The sequence below is a fragment of the Rhincodon typus genome, chromosome 20, assembly GCF_021869965.1.
Source record: "Rhincodon typus isolate 14 chromosome 20, sRhiTyp1.1, whole genome shotgun sequence".
Taxonomy (NCBI): Eukaryota; Metazoa; Chordata; class Chondrichthyes; order Orectolobiformes; family Rhincodontidae; genus Rhincodon; species Rhincodon typus.
Genome location: NC_063351.1, coordinates 17,634,479 through 17,652,871, shown reverse-complemented (window position 1 = coordinate 17,652,871; position 18,393 = coordinate 17,634,479).

Below are 18,393 nucleotides of genomic sequence, written 5' to 3'. Positions count from 1 at the left end.
AGAGATAAAAAGGTGCAGAGCTGGATGAACACAGCAGGCCAAGCAGCCTTCTGTGACCCTTCTTCAGAACCCTAACCCTAACCCTATCGCAGGTCTAGGCCCGAAACGTCAGCCTTCCTGCTCCTCTGATACTGCTTGGCCTGCTGTGTTCATCCAGCTCTACACCTTGTTATCTCAGATTCTCCAGCATCTGCAGTTCCTACTATCTCTGAAACAATTTTAACTCCACTGTGAAGCCTCTTCTAAGGATGCCTACCCTGAAGAAGTTACCTTCCTCCCTCCGGAAAAACCTCAGTGGATCTCTCTCCCACTGCAACTCTCTCGTAATCTCTTCGGCCTTGAAACTGCTCGACCACATCCTGAAGCAAACCTCTGAAGAAGGGTCTATGCCCGAAACGTCAGCCTTCCAGCTCGTCTGATGCTGCTTGGCCTGCTGTGTTCATCCAGCTCTACACCTTGTTATCACACCCTTCATATGTACCGTGTCTTTACGCTTTTGCTAAAGACTTTAAAGGCAGAGATACAAAAGCTTAAAGTTGAACATCTATGAGATGCTGTAAGCTATCAGCAAGAGGAGCAAAACTGTATGCAGTAAAGATCAATTATTGTTGATTTAGATATTTTCATCTCGGCATTTTATGTTGACTGAAGCAGATGTGAGTCCACTGTATATGTTAAAGACAATAACTTCTAATATCCAAATTAAAGTCTAAAGCTCAGTACTGGCTCTCCGAGCCCTGGTGTTTCAATAGCATTATTGCAATTATTAAGTTTTTGTGATTATTATGTTTTAGACTGTTTATTTAAATCTAGGTTAAAATTAAAGAGGTCATGTGACTATCATAAATGCTGCCTAACAAGAAGTCTGGCTAAATCAGGCTACATGCTGGGCAAGGTGCAAAGTTCTCACACCCAGGTACAAAAAACAAGGGCGACTGTACTAACAGGGAATAGATTTTCCAGCTCCAAGTTTTTAGGTGGAAGAGAAAAGAGAGAAGAAGCAGTTGGTATGGTCACAGAAAGAAGAGACTGCGGGTTCTCTGCAATCTGATGCTGGAGGGAAATAGTCAGTAGCCAAAAGGACACATTACACAGTCTTCCATTGAATCTGTAAGATTCATCCTGTGGAGCCAGGGCAGAAGAGAAAACTTTGGAGGAAATTTTACTCCTGGTCATGAATTTGGAAATTTTCCAAAGATGGAGGGAAGCGCCTGGAAACAGTCAATTGATGTTAATGCTCAGTAATACTGCTCATGGGCAGCATGGTAGCTCAGTGGTTAGCACTGCTGCCTCACAGTGCCACGGACCCAGGTTTGATTCCAGCCTCAGGTGACTATCTGTGTGAAGTTTGTACATTCTCCCTGTGTCTGTGTGGATTTCTGCCAGGTGTTCTGGTTTCCTCCCACAGTACAAAATGTGCAGGTTAGGTGGATTGACCATGATAAGTGAGGATGGGGTGGGATGCTTGTTCAAGGGTCATTACAGGCTCGATGGGCCTAATGGTCTTTTTCTGCACTGTTAGGATTCTATGATACGGGGAAATGAGAATCATTAGAATCTGGCGCTAACTGTGAATGTTTGCTATGAAGACTGTGTATTTCTGTAGAGAGTGCAATGTAAGTATAAAAATGAAGTGTTTTTCCTGTAGTTGCCAATAAAATAGTGATTTATCTTTTTCTTGAACTTAAAATCCTAAAACATGAAACTATGTTGTCTCATCCTTTTTAGCTATTAACTAGAAGTTTTAATTGTTTTCTTTTAGATGTTACTGGTCTCTATGGAACCCACAACAACCAATTCAATAATGTGCAAAATTGTTCAGGTACGTTCTGTCCACATGACAGAAGACTAACCATGCCTGGCCAATTACCACCTTGTAAGCTTTCTTGAATCATCAGCAAAGTGGTGGAAGAGGTCACCCCCTCAAAATTTACCTTGTCACAATTAGCTGTTTATCTCTACTCAGCTTAGATTCTACCAGAACCTTCAACTCCAGATTTTATTGTGACTCAATCCAGTCATGAACATGAAGACTGAATCCAGAGGAAAGTTGAGACAAACCTTCCTTCATATCAAGGCAGCATTCACTTGAATTCATCACTAAAATATTCCAGCAAAATCAAGGTCACTATAAGTTCAGGGAGAATACTTTCAGTGGCCTGATTAATGCCTGTGACTGGAAAGCTTGTTGTGTTTATCCTAGGCTAATTGTCGCAGCCCTAGAATATAATTGCGAGAGATAGTAAGAATTGCCGATGCTGAAGTCAGAGATAACACGGTATGGAGCTGGAGGAACGCAGCAGGCCAGGCAGCATCAGAGGAGCAGGAAAGCTGACGTTTCGGGTCGGGACCCTTCTTCAGAATATAATTGCCAGAGTTTCAAGGAGCAGGGCCCTTTGTCCGACCATCTTCTGTTACCCCATCAATAAAATGTTGTCTGTCATAGTCAGGGATGGTTCTGTTGCTGACCTAATTTGACAAACTTCAGTTCCATTTAGAATTATGGATGGACTAGTCTGACTTGGTGATCTTGGCTGTGAGGACACAACAAATAATTGCTCTCTCTCAAAGTTGCAGTGTGGTTGAGATCCTCCAACACTTTCATTCCTAATAATCACATCTGAAAAATATACATATTTACACGTGTGACTGTCAGATAAATGTAGAATTGGGATTGTAGTAGTATTTTCCATTGTCAAATAGCCTGCTAACGATCTCTGTCTACGTTAATGTTTGAACAGTGGTTAATTATTGCAGAAGAAAGAGACATTTTGTTGATGTTTTTTGCCAAAACTAAACTGACAATCTCCAAATGATTGTCAGTGTAATTTTTAGCAAACTCAGGGTAATACAGTCAATATTCAATTGCAGAATCACATCTACTGGTGGGCAGTGCAATTTAAGATCGTCAGCTGGATTCCCAGTGCGATGTGTTTCCATGAATTGGAAGTAACATATCTTAACACAGAGGACACTGTTCTTTTCAAACAGAATATACATCTGCATCTGTTTCAACTGGATAAAATAGGTGAAAGGCATTCTGTGGTTCACGCCTCAGGGCAATGCCTTAACCAATCAGAGTCATTCTGCCTGCTTGTATTTAAACAGAGTTTGACAGTTAACTGCCAGTCATCATCTATCTAATGGATTCTTCCATAGCCATGCCTCCAGCAATCAGAGTCCACTTGCCAACCAATCAACTCTGTGTCCCCATCCAGTATAAAAAGCATAATTCCTCTTTATAATGGTATTCTTGCAAATTGTCCTGATTATGCAAGATGAAAAGCTGACAAAATGTGTCCTTTATTAGCAGCATTCGATTTCTATACTTTCTGTCAATTATCAGTTAATTAATAGAGTGAAAGAGTACTTCAGGTGCATGCAGAGTGCTGATCACCTGGCATCGTCAAGAAAAGGCTGGGACAAGAAACAAAGTATTCACCTTTTTATTGTTGATGTTCTGGATATCTGTCTTAATAAGTTCATCCATAGTTTCTTACGCTAAGTTGTGATTCTAAAGCTTATCAATCCAAATGCTATGAGTAATAGTCAAATGGTTGAAGTCAACCCTATACATAATATTGCATAAAATATTTGAGAGTACCGCATCAAAACAAGAAATCCAGGTGAATCCAAAAATGAATCTTCAAAGTATGTTGCCCTGAGAAATAATCAGGAACTGACAAAAAAATGGCAAACTGGGCAAATTTTACTTGTTTGCTTCAATACAAATATCAGACATTTAGATCTGGCTGCAGGTCTGATGCAATAGAGTTCATTCACATTGCACTGAAACAGTTTGCTTATTCTTATGCCACAAGTTTGTGATGTATTCTTCTGGGTAACAATTGTTGACATCCACTGTCATTTATTGATTTTTACTGAGAAGGAGGAATTTCCTTCAGCAAAAACAAAAAGACAGATATTTAAATTATTTCAGCCTGGAGAACCCCTTACATGTGTAAGCACCATTACAAACCTCTTCAATGTGCAATGGGGATAGTTTAGGTTTGCTGTTTTCCTTATGTAACCTTTGTCTTATCGGTATTGAAATGAGGATGATACAAAAATAATGTGAAGCAATTTCATCTTAAACATTTTACAGGAATTGTTTCAATGCACAGCCCTTTCAAAGAATGGGTTATTTTAAACCACAACTATGTATAGACCACCTAGTGATATCATGCAGTGTTCATATCAGTACACATGATAATATTTTAACATTGTCTTCCTTATTTTTAATGCATTTGTTAACTCATTTATCTTGAATAGGTTAGTGCCTGAAACAGGAAACAAAAGAAATTTGTTAGAATTATTGAATGCTAATATTTTTCCGTTGATTTCAGTCTTTGTTCCTATTTAATTTTGTTTTCCCTTTGATTCCCCCTCTTCATTCATCACCTGTAGGTAGATAGCCACCTGCACCCAGATCTCTGCTGATTATGCCAGACAATAAGAGATTCAGGTTGACTTGTCCTTCCATTTCGACCCATTGTTTGGAAAACTATCAATGCTATCTTCAAACTGGTCTTGATCAATATGTAAATCTGAGATTTGCTTTGTAAACTAACATATCAATCTGTGCTGAATTGCACTTAAGGGAAAAGTCAGATTGGTCTAAGAACTAATGAACTTCATCCCTTCCTACACATACAAACTTATTATGGTGGTATTTGATGTTATCCTCAGTGTATTTATGTCGTGATTTTAGTCACTTGAGCCATTGGATAGCTGTCAATGGATATAATATTCTCTGCATTAGATTACTTACAACATTTGAAAGAAAGTGCTTCCATTAAAATAGTGTGTGTATGCTAAGCAATGGGCTCAGAGGACAAATATCTGATTATAATTGGCATCCGAAGCAATTAGCTAAATTAAGTAGCTAAGGCACATAGATCGATTTTAATGCAGATAAATAGAATCTAAAACATATTGTAGAGATGTGTACTCAAAAAAGAGAAAGGATTTGAGTGTAATTACTGATCACTAACTATGGTCTGTGACAAGTACATTTGCCCAAATATTTTTGCCCATTACTTCAATATTTTTACTGCACTCTTTAATATTTTGTGTAATATGAGGCAAACACTTCAAAAATAATAATAACTGCATGAATCTGACTTCATGGTCACCTGTTAACCATTTGGCTATACCAGATCAAAATGGAAGGATTAATCAGAATAAGGGAGAGTGCAATAAGGTCTAAATTCAGTTTACTGTGCACGATTGTAAAAGTGCCAAGTGTGGTGAATATGATTGGTGAGTTACAAGGGCAGACAACCTCATGGAAGTATAAGGCAATAACAGAGACCTTGATCAAAAATGGACAGGTCTGGGTAATAATGATTCCTTGATCCAAGAAAAAAAATGTGACAGGATGGGCTCTTCAATTAAGGAGAATGTTATAGGGTTGTAAAAGTAATGATGTCCCTACGGTTTTGCTTAAAGTTAAAATACAGGTACCATAGCATTATTCACGGGATCAAGTTTTCAAGAAAATGACAAAGAAGTGCAAGAACCATATTGTGTTAATGAGAGAGGTTCCATTCTCCCAATATAGCTTAGGATAATAATAGCATAAAGGACAGAATGGAGGAAGAGGTCGTGGATGTGATTGGTTGACTTTTTTTCTGGTCAGTATTTTTCCAGCCCAATGAAGAAAGAGGCATTGCTGGATCTTCTTCTGGGAATTGAATGCAGTCAAATGCATCGATTAACAGTAGGGGCACATTTAAGGACCAGCTTTCATTGTATCATAAGGTTTAGCTTAGTCTGAAAAAGCAGAAACCAGAAGTAAAAGCACTTAATTGGAAGAAGCCAATTTCAATGGAGTGAGAATTTATCTGGGACAGATTCATTGGAATTCACATTTGGCAGGCAAAACTGTAGGAGAACAATTGCCTGTCTTTAGAAATTAGATGGTTCGGGTACAGTCATACAAGATAAGGCAATCAAAGTTAGAGCTCATTGGATGATTAAAGATGTACAGAGTAAAATGACGTAGAAAATAAGGGTGTTAGACAGATGTCAGGTTAATACTCCAAGTAGAAGCAGCTGAATATAAAAAGACCAGAGGAAAAGTGAGAAGGGCAGTAAGCTAAACAGAGTCAGTTTGAGAGGAGACTGACAGCCAGCATAAAATGGAATGCGAAAGGCATTCAAGAATAAAGAATTCAAGATTCATAAAAGGAGGGTAGGATAATTTAGGGACCAAAAAAAAGTTCTTCTCAGATAAGCTGTCTGCACTGAAAGAGATATGTAACAGGACCATCTTAGATGCATCCAAGGATGCTGAGGGAAGTAAAGTAGAAATTAGAGGTATTCACCATCACTGTCTAATTTTCCTCAAATGAAGGGGTGGTACCAGAGTAAGGAGAACTGCAAATGTTGCACCCTAGTCAATTAAGTGTGCAAGTATAAACCCAGCAGCTCCAGGTCAGTCAGTTTAACTTGGTGGAGTGATAATATTTAGGTGCAATAGTCTATGCAAAAACAAGCAGTCTGCATTAATTTGTTAAAGGCAAATCATCTTCAATTAGCATTATTAAATTTTTTGAGTGAGGTTCCAGAGTGGATTGATGGGAGAAATGTAGTTGATGTGTGGTATACATGGACTTCCAATGGCATTTGTTAACATGTGAGATGACTGTCTTGTCAGCAAAGTTGAAGCTCATGGAATAAATTGGACAGTGGCAGGGTGGATGGCCGAATGATAGTAAACAAAGAATAATGCTGAATGCTTGTCTTATTGTTTGGAAGAAGGTTTGGAATAGGATTTCCTAGAGGTCAGCCCTGGAATCACAGCTTTTCTTGATAAATGTTAGAGCCTTATACTTGAGGTTACAGGCCACAATATCAGAATTTGTGAATGACATAAAACTTGGAAGTATGCTGAACTGTGAGGAGGATCATGATGGACTTGAGATCACAGTCAAGTGAATTGGACAGACACACTGAAGATGAAATTTTATCCAGAGAAGGGAGAAGTGATGAATTTTGGTACTAAGAACAAGGAGAGGTAATAAAAAGGGTCCAATTCAAAAAAAGTTGCAAAAACACAGAAACCAGAAGTAGATGTGCATCCTTTGTTGAAGGTAGCAGAACAATTTGAGAAAGTGGTTAAAAAGTCAGGATTCTGGGCTTTATAAATAGAAGCATAGTGTACAAAAGTAGAGGACCAGTTTGGGTTCCGCCAGGGCCACTCAACTTCTAACCTCATTACAGCCTTGGTCCAAACATGAATAAAAGAGCTGAATTCCAGAGGTGAGGTGAGAGTGACAGCCCTTGACATCAAGGCTGCATTCAACCGAGTGTGGCATCAAGAAGCCCTGGAAAAATTGGAATCGATGAGTATCAGAGAGCAAACTGTCCATACCTGGCAAATAGGAAGATGGTTGTGGTTGTTGGAGGTCAGTCATCTCAGCTCCAGGACATCTCTGCAGGAGTTCCTCAGGGTAGTGTCCTAGTCCCAACCATCTTCAGCTGCTTCATCAATGACCTTCCCTCCGTCACAAGGTCAGAAGTGGGGATATCTGCCAATGGTTGCACAATGTTCAGCACGATTTGCAAGTCCTCAAATGCTGAAGCTATCTATGTTCAAACACAACTAATCTGGACAGTATCCAAGCTTGGGTTGACAAGTGGCAAGTAACATTCAGCTACACAGATGCTAGGCAATGATCTTCTCCAATAAGAGATAATAACCACCACCCTTGACATTCAATAGTGTTACCATCACTGATTCCCCCACAATGAACATCCAGGGGGTTATCATTGACCATAAATTCAACCGGACTTGCCACATAAACACAGTGGCTTCAAGAGCAGGTCAGAGGCTAGGAATACTGCAGCAAGTAACTCACCTCCTGATTTCCCAGAAGCCTGTCAATCGTCTTCAAGGCACAAGTCAGGAGTGTGTTGGAATACTCCTCACTTGTCTGGATGAGTGTAATTCCAAGAACACTCAAGAAGCTTGACACCATCCAGGACAAAGCAGCCCGTTTGGTTGGTAACACATCCACAAGCATCCAATCTCTACTGACGCTCAGTAGCAGCAGTGTGTACTATCTACAAGATGCACTGCAGAAACTCACCAAAGATCCTCAGACAGCACCTTCCAAACCCACGACCACTTCCATCTAGAAGGACAATGACAGCAGATACATGGGAACTCTACCACCTTCAAGTACTCCTCCAAGCCATTTACCATCCTGACTTGGAAATATATCACCATAGCTTCACTGTTGCTGGGTCAAAATCCTGAATTTCCCTCCCTACTGGCATTGTGGGTCAACCTACAGCACATGGACTGCAGTGGTTCAAGAAGGCAGCTCACCACCACCTTCTCAAGGGCAACGAGGAATGGGCAATAAATGCTGGCCAGCCAGCGATGCCCACATCCTACAAATGAATAAAAATGTACAAAAGCAAAGAAGCTATCCTGAAATTTTAGAAAACACTGAATTAACCTCAACTGAAGTATTTTGCTCATTTCTGGGCACATCAGGAAAAGCGTGGAGGCTTAAAAGAGGTTTGATGGAACATTCAAAGTCATTAGGAGTTGAGACAGAATACACAGGGAGAAACTGTTCCCATCAGCAGAAAGGTTGACAACTATAAGATATTTATTGAAGGTGAATGGCAACAAAAAGAAATCAAAGTCCATATGTGGAAAAACCTTTTTGTCCACTAAGTCTGAAGAAACTGGAATATGCTCTATAAACATATGGAGACGAATATTTGCATTGTGGTCATCACAATGGAATTGGATATGTACCTGAGGATAAAAAAATTGCAGGGTTTCAGAGAAAGGGTGGAGAAGTCATGTTTGTAGAGAGCTGGCACAAACAAGACAGATCAAATAACCTCCTCTGCTGTAACAATTCTATGATATGAAATGAGAGCGCCATTTGCAAATAGCCTGACAACATGGAAACCCTGATTTTCCTGTTGTTGAGAATACAGGTTCACTGAATTTACCTTTTGTATCAAGCAAACATTATCATATCACCTTCTAATGCTCTATCTGTTTGCATGTCCCTCTGCCTCTAGCTCAAGCATGTAACTAAATCTGCATGATAAGAAGAGAAGCTAAACAAGTGTGTAAATGAAAATTACACTAAGGAGGATTGACTTAAACAAAATTTGGAGTAGAATGACTAATGTTTGAATGCTTGGAAACTGACATTGATTAATAACTGCTTTTAGCTGGTAGCAAACAGATAGCAATCTTTAAAAAGTGTGCAAGGAAAGGTACAAGGAATCACAAAATAATCATCAAGGGAGCATAAAAGTCAAGCAGATTCTCTGTACAAGATTAAAGGAAGTAAAAACTTAAAATGCCTGAGTCATGTAACAGCTGTAAGTAACCAGAATGAGAACTGGAAGGGCAAACAAGATAACAGAAAAGGAGATTGCAGATAACAGATGGTTACCTGAAATAGATGCAGTCGAGTTAATATTCTGAGACAGTCTATAAATCTAAAGACTGTCCCTGTCAACTGGAGAGTCATAAACGATATCTGCATGTTCCACAAAAGAATGATAGACCAGTTAGCATCAGCAAATGCTGTCAAGCATTTTGTTCAGGGTGTCATCAGTGCTAATTGAGAGAAATCAGATGAGAGACAGGTATTGGTATCTTTTGTGAGCATTCAGCTATGCTTCACAAGGCTGCTGGAGCTCACGACAGATTCACTGTTCCAGTGGACCAGTGTTATACAACAGGTACAATTTAGTTTGATGTTCTAAAGGTCATGGATGAAGCTAATTTTGTACAGTATTGAGAAGACTATATTTTACACACTAAACTTTGAAAGGGTGTTGATACACTGAAGAGAATGTAAAAGACACCAACTATGATGATCCTGCTGCTTTCAGCTCAAATGAAAGATTCAAGGCCCTGCATTATTTGAAGAATATATGATTATAGGAAGCATGACTTTGGGTTTCAAATGATGATAGGCATGGATATTATGGATTTATACAGATTACTTAACTTTGAACATGATTCTACAACAAGAAATGTGAACACAGAATTGCAGATTACAACCTTTCACTGTGGTGCAGTCTAATTTTGTTAGATTCCAAGCAAAAATAGTTAATACTAAGTTGATTAAGGCCCTTCAAAGAAGCTTATTAAAAAGAGCAAAAACAGCATTGGTTTCAAAATTGAATAGACTGATTTTGTGTCATCCTAATCCACTTCCCAATATGTATTCTGCCCAAATCAGAGACCTACCTCTAATTAACATTAAACAAGCAATCTTCAATGTCAATAATACCAAAGCTGCTGTGAGAAATACAAATGTAGCAATAGTACTGTGCATCTAAGGATGGAGCACATTGTTGGCAAATAGATTTATCATTCACCTATCATGTTGTGTTTAATTTTTTTATTCATTTATGGAATGTGTGCGTCAGTGCCTAGATCACCATTTAGTTTTCTATCCTAATTGCCTTTGAGTAGTGCCTTGAGCTGCCTTCTTGAGCTATTGTAGTCCATGTAGTGTCAGTACTCTCTAGTGCTGTTAGGGAGAGAGTCCAAGGATTTTGTACCAGCAACAGTACAGAAATAGCAATGCATTTCCGCATCAGGGTGCTGTGTGGCGTGGAGGGGATCATGAAGGTGGTGGTGTTCTCATGTATTTGCTGTGTCCTTGTCCTTCTAGGTGTGGGTTTGGAAGGTGTTATTGAAGGAACCGTATTGCAATGCATCCTGAAGACGGTACGCACTACTGTCACTCCATGTCTGTTATAGAAGAAATAAATGCTAAAGGTGTGAATTGGGGTGTCGATAAAGTGTGCTACATTGTCCTAGCTGTTTAGTTTCCTGAGTGTTGTTGGAGCTGCACTCATCTGAGCAAGTGAAGAGTATTCTATCAAACATCCTAACTTGTGCCTTCTAAGTGGTAGGCAAGCTTTGAAGAGTCAGAAGGTGAAATACTTACCCCAGAAATAACAACCTCTGATCTGCTCTTAAAGCACAGTATTTACATGGCTGGGGTAAAGCCATTGAATGTCAGTGGGTGATGGTTCAACTTACACTTGAAGGGAAAGGTAATTGCCTGGTTCCTGTGTGGTGTGAATGTTACTTTGAATTTATCATCCCAAGCCTGAAAGTTGTTCAGGTTTTGTTTCATTTGAACACATATTATTCCCATATCTGAGGAGTCACCAATGATGCTGAACATTATGCAACCAACAGTGAACATCACAACTTCTGACCTTGCAATGGAGGGAAGGTCATTGGTGAAGCATCTGAGGATGGTTGTGCCTAGGATACTACCCTGAAAAACTCTTGCAATGATATCCTGTGCTTGAGGAAGTTTGATGCTGGCACAGTCTGTCCAAAATCATAAAGATTCTATTTCCCTGTGCTGGGATTCAGTTTTGGTTAAAGGTTTGTATTATTAAATTTAAATGATTGAATTTTCTACAGGAGCATGATACATTGCTTGGATTAGATAGGAACTAGTCATAGAAATGTAACTTACCAGAGTTGTAAAGGTGGGGGAGGGAACTTGTAACGTTGGATCAATACTTTTGCATTTCTCCCTTCACTATCTCTAGACTTATCTATTTCAATGTTGTCCTGACTGATCCCATCTTCCACCTGTTAGGGACAAGACCAAACTGGTTCCAAATAAATTCAGAAGATAGCTTAGACGCCAACACCTACTTATTTTTTAAAGGCAAGTGTAAGGCATTGTGTTTCAGATGCAGTTTGATTGGTCAAACAACCAGGCTTGAAGCAAAACACACTTTATTCTTAGACAATAGTTAAAATACAAACAAAAGAAAGAAGAATTGGAATAAGTTAACTCTACTGGAAAACTTAACAGAATAATCAATTATTGAACTACTAAGCAGCAACTGTTCCAATATAGTAACATCCCATAAACATATCCTTAGCAAAGGTAAATTCGGTAAAATAGATTGTCTCACATGCAATTCTCCAGTCCAGGAGGAAAGAACATCAAGAGAAAACTCAGAGAGAGAAAGAAAACTCAAATGTTTTGCTGTAGCAGGAAGAGTTGTATAGCAGCTTCTAAACCCTAACAGACACTGTAAGTTAAACTAAAATCCTGGTTCTGTGGGAACTTGACCCCAGCCCTTCATGCTGCTTCTATTGTCCCAGCCTTAAAAAAAAGCCCGAAGGCCTCACAAGCTGATTGCTTTATTGAATGGAGCAGACCACTCGGAGTCTCTGACTCAATCTCTCTTGATAAAAAAAAGGACAAAAAACATCTCTTAAAACATAGTATCGTCACATACCCTCTATGAATCTGAGCTGTTCTGATATTCTGCCAAATAAATACAAGTATTTGATATGTTATTAATCATTGTATTCAGGGAAAGACTTAACAAAGCTTTATTTTTATAGAGGTTATATGCATCTTGTTCTGTTTTTAACTCAATCTGTGTGAAGTAGAGCATGATGAAAAAATTGGCATTGGATATTTTCTCCATTCAGGCTTATTTTTGTTCTTATGTTATGATTACCTTTCAGTAATTGACTGTCAATTAAAGCAAATACATCAATTTCCAGTGCTTTCTCCCTCATTTCGAAAGCAGAATATGACTATTTTTGTTGAATAAAGAAAGAATTTACAAAATGTGTACTAGTTTTTGGCTTTAAATCAAGATCAATTTGCATTTGTTAGATAAATTATACAATTAAAGGTTAAATACAAAATCCAATTATCTGTCTGGGAGAAGCAGGAGTTTTATATAAGAAACTTAATAAAGGTGATTGTACTTTATGCTGTCAAATGTATTTTGAGATTTTAAAATGCACTAATGACCCCTAGTGACAGTGTAATGTACTGCACCAATTTTATAAATTTTTAATGACAGAATTAAAGCTACTTATTCATTTGTGAAATGATTTGATGTTAACCTGATGAAGGGTTTCAGCCTAAAACGTTGACTTCCCTGCTCCTTGGATGCTGTTTGACTGGCTGTGATTTTCCAGCTCCACATTTATTGACTCTAGCCTCCAGCGTCTTTAGTCCTTACTATCTCCAAGTTGATGTTAACACTTAGCAGGAAAGAATTTTCCTTGATTACAGCATTGGTGCTGGCACAGAAAGATGGAAGAAGTGAACTGAATTAAGTTATAGTCCTCCTCTTCTGTCTGTAATAGAAATTATTTTAATTTTTAAAGTTATTTATTTACTTTCCATTTCAATATAGGCAATGGTGTGGTTCTCTCAAACCCTCTATTTGTGCAGAACGCAACTTTTCAAAATTGTAAGGCTTTGGGGATGGGATGGGGTTGCTGTTAGATTCGATAAATATTTTTGCATCTCTATCTTTGTTGTCTCGAGACTTGATGGTTCCAGCACTGACCTGACTGGCCTAAAAGCATTTTTGATGTGACCATGAGACTGTAAGACATAAAAGCAGAAGTAAGCCATTCAGCCCATTGAGTCTGCTCCACTATTCAATGAAATCATTGACTGGTCAGGTAATCCTTAACTCCACTTTCCTGCCTTTGCCCCATAACCCTTGATTCCATTGCTGATTAAAAATCTGTCCATCTCAGCCTTGAATAAACTCTTTGACCCAACCTCTGCAGCCCTCTGCAGTAGAGAAATCCACACATTCAGAACCCTCTGAGAGAAGAAATTCCTCTCATCTGTGTCCTAGATGTGTGACTTCTTATTCTGAGATTGTGCTCTGTGTTTCTAGATGCTCTCACGAGGGGAAATTACCTTTCCACATTGACCTTGTCGAGTCTTCTAAAAATCCATGATGTTCCAATACAGTTACCTCTCATTCTTCTATATTCTGACACGTGCAGGCACAATCTCAGCTTCTGTTCTAAGACAGTCCCACCGTACCTGGTATCAGTCTAGTGAAACTTCTCAGGACTGCTTCCAATGCTAATATGTCTTTCCTTAGATTAGAGGCCCAAAATGTTCATAGTATTCCAGTTGTGGTCTGATTAATGTCGTGTATAGTTTTAGCAAAACCTTCCTATTTTTATATATTCCATTTCCTTTGAAATAAACACCAACATTGCATTTGCCTTCCTTTTTCCCATTGAACTTAGATGCATGCTTTTTGTGATTCATGGACGAAAACTGCCAAATTCCTCTGTTCCATAGTTTTCTGCTGTGTTTTTCCTTTTAATTAATATTCAGCTCATCTATTCTTCCTGCCAAAGTACATTACCTCATTTCCAGTTTGTTCACAAGGCAGACTTACTATGAGTTAGAGACCATTGTTGCCATCTCCATTTTGTGACATACCAAAGCTTGTATGCAGCAATCTTAACCATCTGTTGAATTTGTTTAATTTCAGCTTGCACACTCTATGGTTCACATTGCACAGCATGTTTTGCATAGCATACCCAAACCATGTCAGTCGATGGAAGGACAGCACAGTACCAGGCTTGTTTGATTAATGTATGGCTGATTCCTGTCTTTTATGTGAAGGCCCTAGACATCTTCATATTAATGCAAGAATGATGGGGCGTTTTTATAATGTGAAAGTTATTTTCCATTTATAGAAACATTCTCTTAGAGAATCTAAATCCTTCTGCAACTATATATGGTTTTCCTGTCCACAAGCAGTCACTACATTAGGTAGTTATCTGTGAAGGGCTTGATTTTGGTTTTGAGACTGACTCTAGCTCATATGCCATTGCTGTACAGCAGGCCATCAGGGGACTGAAAATGGTAGTTTGGGGAAAGAACAGACAAATAGTTTCCCCTATAATCACACTTCCTATTCCCATTTTTCAACAGTGTTCAATAATATTTCCAAAATATGAAAATATTCAAATTTCTATTTGACTCAATAATAAGTGACCCACGGTGTCTAACAAATTAAAAAAAACACAAAGTGTTTGCAGTTATTGTAGATTGTAATGTCCATAAATGTAAATTTCAAAATGTAATTAGTTCATAGCTTCAATGCTACAAAAAAGAAATAAAACCTTTCTGCTCCTTTTTCTTAAGTAGACAAAGGCAGTCATACTGTGTAGTCAGTTGAACACGGAAATAAATGAGAATATGAAAGGAAGTGTGACAAATGAGAGATTTGTAATGCAGCTACTTCATTTACAACAGACAAAAAAAAATTAAGTTCACTATTAGAAAGACTTGATCTTCTTTGCCATTTGTACTTCTTTTGGTTCACATTAATAATCTCCAATAAGAATCCAAGCCCTATTCTTTCAGCCAATGGAATTTAACATGCCTAATAACATGCAGTTGTTATGACATTATCTTATGTTTCCGTGCTGAGAACATTCATTAAAATACCTCAGAAGGACAGAAATAAAAAAAAGCACCACCAAAGGAAGGTGCAGGTGCAATTTTGTTGTAATCTGATATATAGGACATTTTGTACACCGCATAAAAAATTCAATTTATTATCTGAGATGCTTCTTCATTTATTGGTCTTTTTGTAGATTGTTTCTCGACCCAAATGACAAAATAAATTGATTGATTAGTGATAACCTGCATAGCTAGCAGCAAATGGAACTATTTTTGACATGTATTTCCAATAACTGATGTATTGTAGCTTGAACACACTTAATGTTATAACTTTACTGACATTTGCAAAACACTTTAGGTATTGTGCAAGTAATAACAGCTTGAGAAGAAATGGATGGTATGAATAGATGCTCACCCAAGGCTGGATGTAGTTTCCAATTTTTTTTTGCATAAACTACATAATAATCAAAGCAAGATCATAATTTTGCCAGGTCTACAGGTCTTGACAATTCTATGCAGCTTCTGCTGAGTGTTACTGAGAGTTGAATTACACAGAAGAGTAGCTGGTCTTAAAAGATAATTTAAATTTTGATGTTCTAATCATTTTTACAAATCCTGTTTTAGATAGAATATACAGAGGACTCTAAAATATGTAGTATTCATGAATGATGCATCTTTCTATTTAAAGTCTTATGTTTACTCACACGTTTGTTGCATCAAATATGAGCATGTCAACATTTGAAACATTACATTTCCATTATGTGTAAATTAGTAGTTGCCTGAAAACACAATAAAACTGTTGTATTACTATGGATTACTGGTTGAATGAAGAGAAAGGAACAAAACAGATCGATCCAGTTAGTAAATAGTAAATAAGCAAAAGTAAGCAGTTGAAAACTGAGTGATAGAATTAATTCTTTTAATGATCAGAAGGGATCTAAGGGGCAATATTTTCATGCAGAGGGTGGTGCATGTATGGAATGAGCTGCCAGAGGAAGTGATGGAGGCTGGTACAATTACAACATTTAAAAGGCATCTGGATGGGTAAATTACTAGGAAGGATTTAGAGGGATATGGCCAAATGCTGGCAAATGGGACTAGATTAATTTAGGATATCTGGTCAGCATGGATGACCAAAGGGTCTGTTTCCATGCTGTACATCTTTATGACTCTAAGAGTGTTGTGCAGTAGATTCAAATTTCTGCTAAACTGCTCTTGATAATAAAAGCAACATTTCTGACCTGAAGAAGGATGTCTCTGATGTATTCCTAGGACAAGAGGTAAGAGATCATGCAGTCAGTTTCAGAATGAAGCAGTCTGACAAGTATGTCCCACAGTCAGCATTGCGGTGAAACAATCTGGGAAGAGTGTCCTGCAGTCAGTCCTTGTTGAAAAAGAATGAGTGAAATGACAAAAAGTCTATGTGTTCATTGACTGGTATTGGAAAGGGAGGATTTGAGGGCAAGAAGATCAAACCGAACATCAGATCAAGACCTAACAGAAACGTTTATTTCATCAGGACTATCTGTAAAATGGCTGAAGCATATTTGCTTATCAAATTTTAATAGATAGTGGTAAAGTTCATGTAATACATAAAAATCAGCATGAATGAAAAATATAACTAAATAATTTATTTAAAGTTCATTAATAATAGCAGTACATGTGGTGTGTGAAAGTTGTAGGATATAGGAACTCAAGGATCCCATTGTGATCCAGGGCAAACACATCTTTGGTGAGTGTTTGAAGTTCAAGCAGCTTAGGCTCAAGAATTTATGAGCTGGAAGCTGAACTACTATGAGGCATCAGGGAGGGGAAAATATTACCTGGATTCTTTGTATCAGGAGGCAGTCCCCCTTCTGAGGATAGGGTGCTCCAATATGGTCAGTGGACAGGGATGGCAAGTGAGATAGGCAGAGGGGACCCAAAGAACAGAAGCCTCAGCCTCTACAATTGTCCAATAAGTTTGAAGTTGGATAAGAGTGGGGGCCATGGGGTAGGTCAGCTAAATAACCAATGGCTTGATGATACAGGAAGCCCTTCAACTGGGAGAGTCAAGAGGAATGTAACGGTGGCAGTGGCCAACGTAGTCAGGAGGATTTACACAGTTCTCTGCAGCAAAAAGTGAGAATCCAAACATCTAGAGATGTGTGGGTTAGGTGGGCTAGTGATGGTAGAAACCCCATGTGGGGTTATAGGGATAAAGTGGGAGGGGTGGGATGCTCTTCAGAGAGTCAGTGCAGACTCGATGGGCTGAATGGTCTTTTTCTGCCTTGTAGGGATTCTATGAGCTACATTATCTACCTGGTGCTGGAATTCAGGATATCTGCTTTGGGCTAGAGAAGAACTTGGAATAGGCTGGGGAGGATCCAGCTGTTGTGATCCATGTAGGCACCAATGACATGGGTAGAACTAGGAAACAGGTTCTGCATAGCCATAATGAGGAGCTAGGCACCAAATTAAGAGGCAGAATTTCAAAGGTAATAATTTTTGTTATTACCTAAATGTATGCAAATTGGCATTGGGTAAGCAAGGTTAAAGAGATGAATGTGTGATTGAAAGACTAGAAGTGGGTACTGTTTCATTTGACACTGGCACCTATACTGGCAATCTATGCCATTGGGGCAGTGTACACCGAACCATACTGACATTGACGTTCTTGCAAACTGCCCACTGGGGAGGTAAAGCAGGATATATACTAAATATTGGGGCAAGAGCCCAAGTTTGGGAAGTTGTGATGAATCAGAGTGGGGAAAAGGCAACAGAGGAAGGAATTAATGTGGGAAATGAGAACAGGAAGGAAAGAGAATGCAGATTGAAGAGCAAATCAGCAGATAATATGAGGGGTAACAGAAGTAATAAAAGGACAAAACTTAAGGCACTCTATTTAAATATACTGAGCATTCAGCACAAAACAGATGATCTACAGTACAAATTGAGGTATAAAAGTACAATGTAGTGGCCGATCTAAAATAGCTGCAGAGTGTGTTGCATTGGGACCTAAATATTGAAGGGTATGTGATGGAGGTTTGGAAAGGGTGGAGCATTGGCTCTGTTAATTAAAGATTAAATTAACATAATAAAGATCAAAGGTTAATTATTGTGTTAAATTGCACTGCTTTCAGCTGATTGTTTGTCACTTTCGCATCGCCCCAAATGACAT